Source organism: Dendropsophus ebraccatus, chromosome 15 (genome assembly GCF_027789765.1).
Source record: "Dendropsophus ebraccatus isolate aDenEbr1 chromosome 15, aDenEbr1.pat, whole genome shotgun sequence".
NCBI classification, from domain to species: Eukaryota; Metazoa; Chordata; class Amphibia; order Anura; family Hylidae; genus Dendropsophus; species Dendropsophus ebraccatus.
The window spans coordinates 6,996,615-7,007,877 of record NC_091468.1 but is presented as its reverse complement, the minus strand read 5'-3'; the positions used below and the strand labels follow the sequence as shown (position 1 = coordinate 7,007,877).

Sequence of the window (11,263 nt, the reverse complement as noted above, 5' to 3'; positions counted from 1 at the left end):
TATCGGGATACAGTCACCCTCCATAATAATATACTGGGACATATCAGGATACAGTCGCCCTCCATAATAATATACTGGGACATATCGGGATACAGTCCCCCTCCATAATAATATACTGGGACATATTGGGATACAGTCACCCTCCATAATAATATACTGGGACATATCGGGATACAGTCACCCTCCATAATAATATACTGGGACATATCAGGATACAGTCACCCTCCATAATAATATACTGGGACATATCGGGATACAGTCACCCTCCATAATAATATACTGGGACATATCAGGATACAGTCACCCTCCATAATAATATACTGGGACATATCAGGATACAGTCACCCTCCATAATAATATACTGGGACATATCAGGGTACAGTCACCCTCCATCCTCCATAATAATATACTGGGACATATCAGGATACAGTCACCCTCCATAATAATATACTGGGACATATCAGGGTACAGTCACCCTCCATAATAATATACTGGGACATATCGGGATACAGTCGCCCTCTATCTGCTATTGGGTCACAGAAATCCTGAACTTTAGTTTTTGGAGAGAAATTGTAAGATTGTGGAATTACACAGAGTCTACAGCAATGACTCCCACTACCAGTTAGCTTGAAGTGACTGCCACACTGTGTCTCTTCAAGGGAGTGTCACTTATTACAGGGAATTATTTCCATAGTCAGTAAAACAATCAAGGAAAAAAAACAAGAGAAATCTGTAAAAGATCCCAGGAGGATGAAAGGGTCATAGGATACAGATGTATATAGACAATACACTAATACTGTTATAGATCCCATATACAGCCGCCTGTTACATCACAATTACTGACTAGAGATAATCAATGTCTTTTTCCACGTCTATTTCAGTAAAATTTAGCAAAAAAATGTAGTGTTACAAATAAACAATATGAATGATAAAAATATCTGATTGTGTAATGGACATCACTGTTATGTAGTGCTAAGAATCTCCGATTCATTCTTTTTATTAACTTTGATTTGTTGCTAGTGTTATTGGGCTGTATCGCGGTCATGATGTCAGTAAAAACGGATTACATAGGAACGACGCCAATATCTGTGAGGAAACAGACGTCACGTCTAAAATCTCAGAATTTAGGTTTTCCTGATTTGGACTGGTGGTGAAAATAATGGAGAAAAAAATACCTGGGTGAATTATTCAATAAAAAAAAAAAAAAAAAAAAAAAAATATATATATATAATAATAATAATAATAATAATAATAATAATAATAATAATAATAATTTATAATTAAATATTAAAAAAAAAAGTAATTATTTCCCCATGATTGTAAAAGTGTTAGTATTACTGAAATGGTATAAGGGTACAAACCCACTTGACGTATTTGCTGCGTGAATCAGTCTTAAAAATAAGCAGGCAAAACGCAGGTTGGCTTTATACGATTGTTCTGCGTTAAAATACGCAATTGCATATTTTTGAAGCGTGAAGCTACATGCGTTTTTCGCACAGGTTGTTAACAACTGATGCTTTGCTAACAACAAGCTTCACGCTTCAAAAATACGCAATTGCGTTTTTTTTAACGCAGAACAATTGTATAAAGCCAACCTGCGTTTTGCCTGCTTATTTTTAAGACTGATTCACGCAGCAAATACGTCAAGTGGGTTTGTACCCTAAAAGTAATTATATATATACACATACATGTACACACACAGTCAGATTATCCTTTGGTTTATAGCGCTAACATACAGATGTATAAGAAGCTTTGTTACGTGTGTATGTATGGGGGGTAATATATATATATATATATATATATAAATTATTATTATTATTAAAACATATATACAGTACACACACATACATTATATATATATATATATATATAATATATATATATATATATAAAAAATTTAATAAATATATATATATATATATATATATATGTTAAATAATTCAGAGATAAAAGGAAGAATAATAAGTCTGACGAGGCCTCTGGAATAATTCATAACAACCACAAACATCGTACATGTTAATACAAATTAAAATATTAATTAAAAACAATAATAAAAAAGACTATTAATTGTCCTGGTTTTAATTATCCTTCCTATTTGTAGCCTGAAAACAAAGGAATATTCAGCCTCCTACAAACACATAACAAAAATGGGCAAATTAGTGAAGGATTTTCAATTGGCTATTAACCATTTAGAGGTTTTCACGACTAACGTGCTGCCAGAGGCCCCTACCACTTCAAAAGCCTTTCCCCCCCCCCCCCCCCACCCCCCCCTTTCTCGGCACTGGTTCCTGTCAGTGCAGGTCAGAAATACAAAAGTGGAAAGTCATTGCAAAGCCAGTGCACGAAGAGAGCGCGCGGCGAAAATCAAACAAAGACCAATTAAACTGATCATAACGTCCCAGTGAACACGAGGAGGCTCACCTGGTATTTCTGGACTTTCTCTGTGAATTCCCCACCCTGCTCAGTACTTGCCACTATAATTACCCTGACCAAAATACTGTGAAATTACCGCTCTGATCTGCTAATAGATGAAGGAAAAAAAAAAATCAAGCTGTTGTGGTCCCATGCCAAGGGGCTCCGGCAAGATGGCGCAATGCTTTCTGACATAGACCACAACTTCTAAAAAAAAAAAACTCAAAAGGAGAAAATTAACGGGATGGGGTTTACATTGCCAAAGTCTGTTCATTAATTACCAATTTAATCGCGGCTGGAGGCATGACATTACAGAAATCTGGCGGAAAGTTCTAATAGATTATGAAGACCACCTAAGAAGAATGACCAAGAAATGTACAAAACAATTAATACTGTTTCACTGCTATCAAAGGCACTTAGATTATTATACATCAAGTGAAGGCGAAGAATGAGGAGCGTCGCAGTGCCACCACTTGGAACAGTAAATACAATGGCGCACAATTAGTAATGCACATGTGACTTCTCATTCACGGCATATATCCTTGGGAAAGCTAGAACATGATAAGGAGAACAAAAGGAACATTTTAAATGAAATGAATAAAGATTTTAACTCTGCTCTGGTGCATGCTGAGCAAAACAGAAGAGGCTGAGCCGAATGCCGGCTCCGGGTAATGGTGATCTCATTCCAGGATTACACAGACCCCAATCATGGCCGAGCTGGGGAGGAGGCGAGCGGCCAAGGAGCGCTCATCTGCCGCATCACACAAGACACAGGGATATAGGGAGGGAAAAGGGAAATAAACTGAGAAATGTAAAATGTACAGAAACAGGGAAAATAAGGAGGTGGCGCTTTTTAGATCAACTGATCTATTCTAATGTTTATATTCTTTTTATACGTTCGGCTTGTTATCCAGTTTTAAATATTCAAATATACTCCAATATGTAGTACCAGAGATTTGTAATTTACTTCTATTAAAAAATCTCTAGTCTTCCAGTAATTATCAGCTGCTGTATGTCCTGCAGGAAGTGGTGTATTCTCTCCAGTCTGACACAGTGCTCTCTGCTGCCCCCTCTGTCCATGTCAGGAACTGTCCAGAGCAGGAGAGCTTTTCTATGAGGATTTGCTGCTGCTCTGGACAGTTCCTGACATGGACAGAGGTGGCAGCAGAGAGCGCTGTGTCAGACTGGAGATAGTACACCATTTCCTACAGGACATACAGCAGCTGATAAGTACTGAAAGACTAGAGGTTTTTTCATAGAAGTAAATTACAAATTTCTGACACTTTCTGGTTCCAGTTGATTTAAAGAAAAACATTTTGGGTGAACATCCCCTTTAATATACTAATATATGTTCAAATATACCTACATCTGTACAAATATACCTTATTTACTATTATATAATTAAACATACTCAGATGGGTTATCCAGGTTTAGAAAAACCATGGTGCTTTCTTCAATAAACAGCGCCACTCTTGTCCTCAGGTTAGTTGTTGGTATTGCAGCTCAATTCCATTGAATTGAAAGTAGATGAATTATAATACCACACACTACCTGAGGATAGGGGTGGCGCTGGTTAAGCAAGAAAGTAGCTGTTTTTTTTTCCTAACCCTGGATAATCTCTTGAAAAACCCAAATATGATCAAATATAGTCAATATACCCACTTGGTGGATGAAGACTAGATTGGCCTAAAGGCTTCATGGATAGATTTGAGTTACTAATACCCAACCACTTAAACTAGATCCTATTGATTTTCAGGTCTCTGGGCTTTGAAACCCACATTTGTCCCTTAGAGAGGGCTCAGCTAGACGTCCATGTCTGCCATCAAATGATCCCAAGTGACCATAGACGTTGGCTGCTTTCCCACTAGGCTAATATGGACACACTTTGCATCATTATGGGGGAAGTTGTTGCCCAACCATGGATTCCGATGACTAAACCAAAAAAGTTCAGGTCAATTTTGGGTCATCGGCCCTGTCCTCAGGCTGTAGCTGTAATATGCATGCAGAAAGGAGTTTGTGTTACCCGGCTTACGCCGATCCTGCGCAACATGAGGATAAATCTTCCTCTCGCTCTTTTAGCAGGTTCTGGAGTCAGAATTAATTTCTATTTTAGTCCTATGTACAGCATGTACTGTTCTTGCAGCCGTCACTCACAGAACACACGGGAGTCTCCTATAGGTATAATATTGTGTATTTTTGCCTTGGTTACATCAGTCCTAGAAGATATATATGGACCCTCTGTCGCAGATCCCATCATATCGGAGGTGAAGAATATAGTCAAAATGGTTGACATCACAGCGGGACCCAAGAGTCCCAATGAAAGTCATCGATGCAGGTGTCAGTAGTTGTAAAAGTCTTTTTATATATATATTTCTTTTTTTTTGTATCATGGAAAATTATTAGAACATTTCCATCCATTGGGATGACCCATGCTGTGAGCTGGCCGGCCAGTATGGATGACACATGGCTACACTGGTTGGTAAATGGTATCATGTACATAGAGGGGGAGTAAAACACTGGGAGCAAAGAAATGGTGAGTAACCTGAAAGGCCTCATGAGCCCCCAAGAATAGCAGGAAGTGGTATCGGGCCTATATAATTATTATGAGTAACGTCATGGGATGAGCCCGGCGACAGAAAGAAGTCTCAGGTGACGGAATCATCTTCAGACCTTGCAGAACTATCTGCCCCGAAGCTTCCTAATAAAGGACAGATGGATGCAGCGTAAGTGAATGGGCTTGTAGTGTACACGGGACACCACAGCCACTGCACAACATGAAGGTTTATAGCGTACACGGGAAGCTGCAGCAACTGCACAACATGAAGGTTTATAGTGTACACGGGACGCCGCAGCCACTGCACAACATGAAGGTTTATAGTGTACACGGGACACCACAGCCACTGCACAACATGAAGGTTTATAGTGTACACGGGATACCACAGCCACTGCACAACATGAAGGTTTATAGCGTACACGGGAAGCTGCAGCAACTGCACAACATGAAGGTTTATAGTGTACACGGGGCACCACAGCCACTGCACAACATGAAGGTTTATAGTGTACACGGGACGCCGCAGCCACTGCACAACATGAAGGTTTATAGTGTACACAGGACACCGCAGCCACTGCACAACATGAAGGTTTATAGTGTACATGGGACGCCGCAGCCACTGCACAACATGAAGGTTTATAGTGTACACGGGACGCCGCAGCCACTGCACAACATGAAGGTTTATAGTGTACACGGGACGCCGCAGCCACTGCACAACATGAAGGTTTATAGTGTACATGGGACGCCGCAGCCACTGCACAACATGAAGGTTTATAGTGTACACAGGACACCGCAGACACTGCACAACATGAAGGTTTATAGTGTACATGGGACGCCGCAGCCACTGCACAACATGAAGGTTTATAGTGTGCATGGAATGCCACACCCACTGCAGACAAGGAAGATCAGCTCCTTGGATCGCTAAGCAATTTTTGACGAAGAAGATGACAACAGGATGAGGGCATTAGAAGTTTTGTCTTTTTTGATATAGTGCCCCAAGATATTGCACCAAACACTATAAGGGCCGATTCAACCAATTATCGCTTTAATAGACACAACAATCAGCTGATGACAACTATCACGGGCTGATCGGGTCTTTAGTTCCGGACCTGAAAACATCGGTCACCGACCGTGCTCAGACAGGCCGCAAGCAGAGGGCAGGAGAATAACGGGAGCGCAAGTAATGAGTAATAATTTAGAGAAAGGGCTACACGGACATTGCTAACGATGTATGTACACACACACACATATATATATATATATATATATATATATATATATATATATAAAATGCCTGCTAAATGATCATCGAGCTGTGTAACAGACTAAGTAAATGAGCCTATTACTGAGACATTACAGAGTCTCAGTGTATTCCTACGAGATGCAGCTTCAGTTTGCTTGAGATTAGTTTTCCCCTGACATTTCTTACAAGCAGGAAGCAAGGGAAGGCTGTGTCAAGCTGCATATCTAGGAGACACTAAAATTCTGAGTGAAAACATGGCCTAAAGGTGAATGGTGGCGGAACCTGCCAATTTGTGTAAGATTGGTCAACCATCTAACCTACATGGAGGTGTCACAGGGAAGAGAAGGATCGGAAAGTTGGTTTGCCCTTGTAGGTGCTCCACAGAAAGTGATGGATGACAATAGGAATCTCTGCTTTGTAATATGATAACTTTGCTTCCTCCCTTGTAACAGATTATAGTAATCTGCATATACACAAATAGAGCAATGTAGTGTGTGTGTATATACTGAATATATATATATATATATATATATATATATATATATATACACACACACAGTATATACACACACACATTGCTCTCTTCGTGTATATGCAGATTACTAATAAACATCACTAAAGTAATCCAAACTATCAGCAAAGAAAGTTCTGAGTGAAAAGGGATAGAAAAAGACAATGCTGTGTCTCCTTCTATTGGCAATTAGATGGCCGAAAGCTGCTTTCCTTATCTGCCGATCTGCTGATCATATCTCAATCTGTCACAATTATCAGCATGGCAGAGCCGGCCTTTCAATCAATGTTTTCCAATTAACATCAAAGGAGCAAGGTTGCATTCTGCTAAGTTGTGTTGTGGTGAGGATCCCCGGCCTCTTAAAATCTGCAAAATGAACTTACAGGTTTAATTGCTGGAAGACGAAGAAGTAGTAAAAAAAAAACAAAAAAACAAATAAAAAAACCAAATCAGCTTTCTCTCCTCCGCTGAAGGAACAATTTATCCGGCTCTTTGAAACCTTTGTGCCGCTCGGTGAAAAGCAAAGCAATATACCAGATACTTACTGCTAAGTAGTAGAATAAATACCCATCCCGCAAAACCACCACCAAGTGGAAGAGAAGATTTCAGATTGTTGCTAAATCTTAAATTAATTACGGAGTTAATACGGGGACAGGCAGCAGTCCTGCAGCGCCTTAACCCATTCACTGCCCGCCACTTTGATTACTCAGGCAGAGCTTACACGCACATTATACTGGGTGCGCAGAAGAAAGGGCCACTACACTCACATTCTTCAGGGGATTTGTGGTTTTACCCTTTTTTTTAACTTATGGATTTGTTGGTGAACCTTGAGCTCAGGTCAAAGCAACTATGTGATTAAAGGAGTTTTTGCTCTAAAAATAAACCAAATAACTACTTACAAGAAAAAGAAAAAAGTTACTCAGAATTGTCATTAATTTGTTTGCCACCATCGGCCTCTCTGCATCTTGTACGTTACACAAATTCAATACGGCAAAATTACTTAGATCCAGGATCAAAGGGAGGGGATTAGCAGGTCTTCTGGATTAGCGGATGCTGAATTAAAGGAGTTTTGCTGTAGGGACATCTATAAGTGATAAATGGTGGTATATTTGGCCCATTCACGTCACGCTGGAATACCTTCGAGAAGCCATTCTGGTGCATATCAAAGTGAACTCACAGTGGGTTTGTCCAGGGATGTTAAATATAAAAAATGTGTCATACTCACCTACCCTTATCCACCATTTCCTGGTCCCCACTTATTACCTCTTCCTTCTGGCTCCTCAATATTGGGGTTGTTCCCCAAATGTTTTTCTTTTTTCTTCCAAATCAACTGGTACCAGAAAGTGCCAGAGATTTGTAATTTACTTCTATTAGAAAATCTCCAGTCTTCCAGGACTTACTAGCTGCTGTATGTCCTGCAGGAAGTGGTGTGTTCTTTCCAGTCTGACACAGTGCTCTCTGCTGCCACCTCTGTCCATGTCAGGAACTGTCCAGAGCAGCAGCAAATGCCCATAGAAAACCTCTGGACAGTTCCTGACATAGACAGAGGTGGCAGCAGAGAGCACTGTGTCAGACTGGAGAGAATACACCACTTCCTGCAGGACATACAGCAGCTAGTATAAGATTTTTTAATAGAAGTAAATTACAAATCTCTGGCACTTTCTGGAAACCGCTGATTTGAAAGAAAAAAAAAAATTGGTGAACAATCCCTTTTAAACTGGAACTGTCCATTAGCCAATCACTGGCTGCAGTGGTGTAACGCCTCAGTCAGTGATTGGCTGTTCAGCAGTTTCTGCCAAGATGACTCGTCTTGGAACCAGAAAGAGTTAAATATTGGGAACCAGGAAGGATTCTATGTTTAACGTGCCCCAACCATATAAAAGTCTATGTTCCCTACTGACCACTGCAGTGAACCAGAGACTACAAGGCTCAGCCCATTTCCTAAGGCTATATAGTTTTAAGCCCCAATTACACGGGGCAATGTGGACAGCAAGCGAGCACTGATCTGTCAGGTGAGCGCTTGGTAGCTCCCAATTCCCCCAACTGCTGCTGGCGCTATTACATGCGCTGACAGCGAGCGAGGGGGAGTGGGTAAGAGGTGGGGGGAGGGGGGGGGGGAGGCAGATCGTCAGATCGTCCGGGCAGCCAATAGGAGACAGTAGCGGTCTGCTGCCGGCTCTCCTATTACACCGATCAACAGCAGGAGATCATTGTCACGCTGATCGATGTTTTCTATTACACTAAACAAATACGGCCGATAATCACTTCATGTAACAGGGCCTTTAGTGTTCAAAAGCACCAGGAACAGTACAGGTATAGACCAAACAGTGACTACTAGACTCAATGGACCCAACACACTATACAGTCCAACACTGCTTAATAATATTATGACGTAAAATCGCCAAAGTTTGGAAGGAACACAAAGTGGATGGCCACTGAAGATGGACATTTGCCATTAAAGAAGTATTCCAGCGAAAATCTGACATAGTGCTCTCTGCTGCCACCTCTGTCCATGTCAGGAACTGTCCAGAGTAGGAGAGGTTTCTATGGGGATTTGCTGCTGCTCTGGACAGTTCCTGACATGGACAGAGGTGGCAGCAGAGAGCACTGTGTCAGACAGGAGAGAATACACCACTTCCTGTAGGACATGCAGCAGCTGATATGTACTGGAAGACAGGAGATTTTTAAATAGAAGTAAATTACAGAACTGTATGACTATAATGAAATCAGTTGATTTAAAAGAAAGATTTTCACTGGAGTGCCCCTTTAATGGCTACTGCAGCACAAGACACACTGAGAATCTGTTCTACCCTTGGCAATGGTAGAATTTAAATTATGGTTTTATAGTCAGCATCAGTGGCCAGTCCTCACACACATGAACAGTGGGGTAAACCGCAGCCAGACACATCTAGCACCGGCTTATCTCTCCAAGAAAAAAAAAGAAAAGTGTTGGGCAGTGTTGCGAAAACCTCACTCCTCTTCTGTGTTGCAACTCCATTACAATAAATGAAGCCGTGTCACAGAGGGAAGGGGATATGGTCATAGTGGGGGCTGTGGTGCCGATTAATTAAGGTAAAAGAAAGACAGCAGCGATGGACCTGATGGTCCATTCACTGCAAAGTAGTTGTTCAGTATTAGAAGGCTAGGAGCGCAGTATACGGCATCGGCTCACACCCTACCGGGCGGCTGAGAAAGCAGCATGGCCGCCGCTCAGAGGTCTATCAGCTTCGGAAATGCCATTATGAAAAGTAAATCAGCGTGAATTCCCTGGGGATGAGGATCTTACAAGGTCATCTAGGAGGTTATCGGTGGGGACCAAGAGAAAGCTAACAAAGCCGCCCTGATCGCACCTGGCCTGTCACGTCACATTTCCTTCAACACATCCCGAAAGATTGTTCCGGGGACAGAGAGCTGACTGCAAAAAGTTATCATTACAGAGAGGTGACCGAACCAGAGAGAAAGGAATCATAAAAGACTCAGGGAAAGCGACAAATCTATAGGTATCTATCTATTATCTATTCATCTCATCTATCCATCAGTCTCCTATCTATATCTCTCTATCTCCTCATCTATATATGTATCTCTCTCCTATCTATTTCTCATCTCCTATCTATCTCACGCTCTCTCTCCTATCTATATCTCTCTCGCGCTCTCTCCTATCTATCTATCTCCTATCTATCTATCTCCTATCTATCTATCTATCTCCTATCTATCTATCTATCTATCTCCTATTTATCTATCTATCTATCTATCTCCTATCTATCTATCTATCTATCATCTATCTATCTATTATCTATTCATCTCATCTATCCATCAGTCTCCTATCTATCTATATCTCTCTATCTCCTCATCTATATATGTATCTCTCTCCTATCTATTTCTCATCTCCTATCTATCTCACGCTCTCTCTCCTATCTATATCTCTCTCGCGCTCTCTCCTATTTATCTCCTATCTATCTATCTATCTATCTATCTATCTATCTCCTATCTATCTATCTCCTATCTATCTATCTCTCTCTCTCTCTTGCGCTCTCTCCTATCTATCTCCTATCTTTCTTGCGCTTTCTCTCTCCTATCTCTCTAGCATGTGCACCATGCGGTATATTATATTACCCTCCAGTATCTGACTACATCCGTGCTCCGGTCAGTTTGGCGGTCTGATCTGCCTCCATCTTTTCCAGGCAACTAAAGCCGTTTCAGGTGAAATCACGGCTGCATATGTCAGGAAGTGTCGGACATAACAGAAAATAAATTATAATATATAAATGTTTTCACAACAAAACCTCGGATTTTATTATTTTGTCATTAAACATCAATTATTCTTCCATTAGGACTTCCACCTGAATATTTATATGGGACAATAAGCTGCATGTCCGTGCTCCTTCATACTTTCCTTTTTCTTCTGATGTGAACTGTCTGCTCTATTGTCTTCAATGCTCCACTTCCTGTCTAGTTCACATCTTGTAATGGACTTCCTGTTCCTGCTGTACACTCTAGCTGGGATTTAAATCCACTTTATATCCCTCCCACTTCCCCTTTGTGGCTA

At 40.9% G+C, this 11,263-nt stretch overlaps 1 protein-coding gene across 6 annotated transcripts in view; it reads right to left on the bottom strand.

Moving 5' to 3' along the window:
• The window catches only part of EHBP1 (EH domain binding protein 1), a 253,241-nt gene that overhangs the window by 91,358 nt on the left and 150,620 nt on the right, over window positions 1-11,263 (bottom strand). The gene's annotated exons all lie outside the window — the stretch shown is intronic.